The sequence below is a fragment of the Octopus bimaculoides genome, chromosome 16 (genome assembly GCF_046866305.1).
Source record: "Octopus bimaculoides isolate indiv1 chromosome 16, ASM4686630v1, whole genome shotgun sequence".
In the NCBI taxonomy this organism is placed as follows: domain Eukaryota; kingdom Metazoa; phylum Mollusca; class Cephalopoda; order Octopoda; family Octopodidae; genus Octopus; species Octopus bimaculoides.
In genome coordinates this window covers 45715897-45721896 of record NC_142943.1, presented here as the reverse complement: position 1 = coordinate 45721896, position 6000 = coordinate 45715897, and positions in this window count along the sequence as shown.

Here is a 6000-nt window from a genome sequence, read left to right as displayed (position 1 = left end):
CCCACTTATCTATGTGCCCCATCCCATTGTTTGGTTATGAATGTCAATAAAAACATCAAGTTATATATTTATTTCAGCATCCACTGAATAAAGGGAAATCATTGGAAAACAACCACCATTAGTTTCTATTCAATATATTCTCTAGATTTCTTGTTGTTAAAAACTGTTTTTAGTTGAAGCATTGTTACTCTATTTTGCTTGTTTTCACAATATATATATATATATATATATATATATATATATATATATATATATATATATATATATATATATATATAATATATATATATAATATGTATGTGTGTGTGTGTGTATATGTTGATGTATATTTATATAATGTGTGTGTGTGTTTAAGCACTGTATACTGTTGCATTGATAAACTGTAAATTTGATATATTAGCACCAACTAATAATGTTGTGCTCTCTCTCTCTCTCTCTCTCTCTCTCTCTCTCCCCTCTCTCTCTCTCCCCCTCTCTCTCTCTCTTTCTCTCCCCCTCCCCCCCCCTCTCTCTCATATAAGATACTTTTCTCTGATGGACATTTTCTCGACACAATAGCATTTTGAAAACCTCAATGCGGATCCTATGAAACTGACACAGTATTTCACTTTCTTCACCTGATGCTGTTGCAATCCATTCTTTCTGTTTTCTATGCTTTCATCTCCATTTATTCTATAAATTATTGAGAACTAAATGAAATATAAACAAACAGAATCCAAGAAACTCTGTTTTTATTTATCCCCCACCCCCACCTGGTGGTGGTCTGAGTTGGCCAAAACGCTACAGTGAAATTTTATGAGTTTGGATATATTTGTATATGTAAGGGGAAGAGGAATTTAATGTTTTGGAACTGATCCTTTGCCTGATCTTCATTGTAGCAGCAAGATACACTCTCAAAATTATTTGATTTTAATACAAACAGAAATTCAGTTGATGTTTGGTAGTTTTGGCAGCTATCACCAATGTCTTTGACAGTTATTCACAATCTCAGAGAAATAAATATCTTCAAATGAAGACTTAGTCTCAAAACATAAAACTCCAAATATATCCCAACTCACAAACTGCTCTATATAATTCTAATAATTGGTTTGTCAGATATTGTATATTTTGTGGTGTAGAATTGTTTTCTGATTAGTCTTCTGTGTTCTTCCTCAAATAAGTCTATTCATGGGTGCAAGTTCTTCACTTCAATAACTTAGATATCAAAACACTACATTAGCAACAGACACTTTTCAAAATCATTTGATATTATTGTCAGTACAAAGGAAAGCGAGATGCTTGAATATTTTGTCAGTTATCTCAAATAATATTTACTAATTATCATAGTCTGCATCCAGCTGCTATAGACTTGTCAGAAATACTATCATTATACAACTTGGTAAATTATTCCTCACGTCATTTTGATATTCATTTTACATGATTAGCTAATTCTTTGCAAGCTGTTGTTGTTTACCATTACCTCTCGTTTTCGCAGACAATTCCACTTTTAGTTGTTTACTATTGGTAGATAATGATTGAATATTTAAAAATGGTTGTTGCTGATTAACTCCAGGTCAGCCCCTAACATCCTGCAGACCCATGATTAAAGGCATTCCAGCTGGGACCACTTCATCTTTTTAGGGGTTTGGATGACTACACTAGCTAATGTGTCTTCTTGTTATTGAAGACAGAAGAGTATGATCTGAGGGAGATTTTGTTGCTATTTCTTGCAGGCAACTTTATAGAGGTTCCCTCTTTAACTCTCATTCTAAATAATTGTTAGGTGTATACATATGTGTGTGCCATGAAAAATATGAAGATGAAGCAACAACTGTTGGTATTTATCCAAAGTAACTTTTTGCTCTAAAGAGGTTAAAATGTGTTTTTGCAGACCATTTAGTGTTTACAAATATTTCCGTGACACTTGACAGTTTCTAGAAATATCAAGTTTTTGTTTTGATACATTTGCTGTGGATGAATGAAATGAAACTGAATAAAGTCCTTGTACATCTTCATTGTCGTCAGTGTTTACGACCATCTCCTTTTATCATTGGTTTTAGTTTGACTTCAGTCTTGCACCTAACTTACACCTAACTTATGCTAATTCACTGTAATTATTAATTTCAATTATCAACAGACTTTTAGTTTCAATGACACTTTTGTTTAATTCCATTGCCATCATTTCTGAGGAATTGGATTAAATGGTGCTTGACCAACTTTCAAATACATGTCTTCCTTTCTTTCACTGTTTATTTCTTTAACTTGAAGCTAATGTGACATTCCCTACAGTTCTGTTGTCACCATTTCAACTCTTCTATGTAATAAAAATGTTACCAATACACCATCAAATTGCTTCCTTAACTGTTTCTTAGACACTTTGGTAATTCTCTAATAGAAGTTTGCTTGGAATTTGATTATCTCTTGTCTGTTGAACCCTTTCGTTACCGTATATATTTTGAGATGTTCTGTGTTTCTTTCAATTACTTGAAATATTACAAAGAATTTAGTAAAATAACTTAGTTATCATTAAGCTAGTGTTAGGAACATAAATTGTGACCAAGGTTTGGTGGAAGATTTTAATTCAAAACTTATGAAGACATTTATACTCAGAGCCAGAGCCGGTTTCAACCAGGTTGGTAACGAAAGGGTTAAAATACCTTAATAAACATATTTTATATGATGCCATGCCTTCAGGGATCTTAACACTGTTATAACACATAAACTTATGCCAACCATTTCGAACGGAAATTTGAATTTAGAAGAATAATTAAAATCAATAATGAGTTATTAAATTATTTTAAAAAATTAAATATAACTTTTCATGTATTTCTTTGTTTGACATTTTAGTAAGGTGATAATTAATTAGAAAGGATTTTAAAAAGAGACTATTTCAAATGCTATTTCTGTTTTTAATTATTAGTGAACAAATTCATTATCAAATTATGCTTTGAAAGATTTTCTACAAAACTGTTTTTCATAATAATCTAATAATTTATTTTACTTCTGAATGAAATTTCATATTATTTGTATTTAAAATTAGAAACCTTTATATCGAAAATTTTTGTTGATATTTCTTTGGATTAAAATAAAAAATTTTATTCTACTTTTTTATTTTTTTAGCTTTTTAGGCAACCTGTTTCTCTCTTAAATTCACTTTTTACTATTTATTCATTTAATTTTATTAAAATGGACTAAAATCACTTCCAGATACCAACAACTAATTTATTTTGATTGTTGTTTGGGGTTTGAAACTGTTAGGATTTTAGAAAAGAGAATCTACCAAATAATCTTTCTATTCTGATTTATTAATCAACAAAGTCATTAATAAATTGTGCTTTGAAAGATCTTCATCAGAACTGTTTCTTTTAATATTATTACTTTGTTTAAACACGTCTAGTTCTTACTGTTTCAATAACTAATTATGTATTGTGCTGCTAATTGTTTTCTTTTCCCCCAAATACTAACGATGTTTTATATGTTACTCAATTTTACTCAGGTTTTCAAGTTTGTTTTCTTAAATTTCCTGCTCTTTTATAGACCCAAACAACATTGGTCCCTGAATTTAAATAGCTTAAAATCAAAGTTTACATTTCTTTCAACATAATTGAGGCTAAAAGCAAACCAACTGGAGTCACACTAAAACTAGTCACTTGTTAAGCTGATGTAGTGGCAACTATGAATTTTCACATTCCATTTTATTTATTATGTTTTTTTTTGTTTTTTAATATATATCAAGGTTTATGATTTAGCAGTGTTCAGCACCATGTTTCCAAACTCATCATCTTTCTAAATAAAAAATAAAAATTCATACTTTTCTCTAATTGTTTAGTACTCTTTGCCTAATCCATCAAAAATATCATCATTATTTACTTATCAGTTACATTAAAAGAAAAAAATCTTTCAGACGTACATTCAAAGATTTCCATTATTATTATTTCTAATTAATGATTTTTTTTACCAATTAAAAAGAATTTTTTTAACCCTTTAGCATTCCGATTATCAACAGTAATTCTTATTTATTCGCATTGTTTTGAATTAATCATGTATTATCTCGTAGTTTCAAGATTTCAGTTATGTTTCTATTTTATTCTTATAATGACATCATAGGGTTGGTGTGAGAGGTCAGATCTAGTTAATTTCAACACAAAACAGGGAGAATATTTTAGCCAGATGCTAAAGGGTTAAGTTAAAGGAGTCTTATCTAGAAAAATCACTTAATAAATAGCAGTTGAAAATATATCTCAGAAATAGATTTTCTTTTTTCCATGCTAAACTATATTTTGTTTTTGAGCACAGCAACTGAATTTTAGATTTTATGTTTAATTCTGTCCACTTTTGAAACTATTCTATGTATTTTTTTATTTGCCCCCACCCCCACCACCAAATGATTAAAGAGAAACTCTAAAACATTGCATTCAGTAGCTTTTTATTTTACTGTCAAAGATCCAAAGATAAAATGAAGGGAACACATTAGATCATCTCTATTAATCTTTGCTTATTAAATAACCATTTAATCAGTTGATTTGCACTGATGATTTTATATATATATTGTATGTATGTATGTACATACATTGTAAGTATGTGTGTATATATAGGTATGTATGTATATGTACTCACTCATACTATTTGTACACTCATCTTCAATTACATTCATAAGCTTACAAGTTAAAAAAAAATTTTTTAATGTCTTGAAATACAATAATGTTATACATTTTCAAGTAACTACAACCAACTTGTAATTTTTTTGAAATTTTTTATTTTTATTTTTAGTATCTTAACTCCGTTTTACATTTTAACTCTTTACTTACGCCTTACAATAATCCTTCGGCAGAAATTTTGTTTTAAGTTACATGAAAACCTTTTGGGATTTTTGCTTTAATGACACAACTGATCTCTGATTTAAAGCTAAACACTATTATATTTCATAGCATCTTTTACTGTTTTCACTCAATCATCAGTAAAAGGAACTAAGTATGATTGTAGTTTATGTCATGTGGAATCATTTGTGAAAGTGCTGTGAATGCGCTCCTCATCTCTTGCTATTTGCTACAAACTCAGCAAACTGTAATGTTTTAGAAAGGTTTTTTTTTTTTTTTTTTTTAATTGCTATAAAATTGTTCTTTTTTTTTAAGCTCATTTATTGTTTTAACAAATTCACAACATCATAGTTGACCTTTTTGTTTGTTTTCTTTTTAGAATTAATTTTCAAATTAATTTCAATGAGGAATACAAAATTAATTTATCAATTTATGTGAACCTTATAATAATGTGATTGAATGAAGCCATATATTGGTGACAAGATATGGCATGCATTTGCAGGTGTATTTAATGTATGTATTTCTGTATAATATCTTGTAGAAAGAATCATTTGAGAAAACAGCAGAACAAATTTTAACCTATAAATTGCTGGCTTTCAGTGCTATGTACACAGTCTGCTACAGTGGTCTTATAGAAATATTTTGAAAATAACATTTTCCTATTTACTAATTAGAAACTGGAAAATTCAAGTAAAATTCTAAACTCTACTAATAATAATGTTGCTGAGATTCTTTCTATTTTTAATATTTCTTGGCCATTAACAAGCCAGCTGGATGGTTATTTGTGTCTAAAATACACTTCTGACTTCTGTACAGTTATTCTTCCAACCTGTTTGATTTAGTATTCACATTTTTGAATTGTCTACATTGAAAATGTTATTTATTTCTTGAAGAATTCAAATTTGTCTGTAAACTGCTTTTGGTTTGCACATCTACTCACACTCAACCTTGAATTTTACCATGTCTTTCTGAGACATAACTTCTTATCGCTTTTTTGAAGCATGTGTGCTTAAATATCCCAATCACAGCAATAACTACATCACTTGTATTCCACGGACTCTGTTTATCTTGCGTGGATCCCATTGTGCTGCTGGCTAGTCTCAACCAAATGGAGGTTATGTTAACAACTGGTTTCAGCTTAATGCTTGATAGGGAAGGCTATGCATGTGCCATGACATTGAGCGATGAGGCAGGGGGGAGGGAG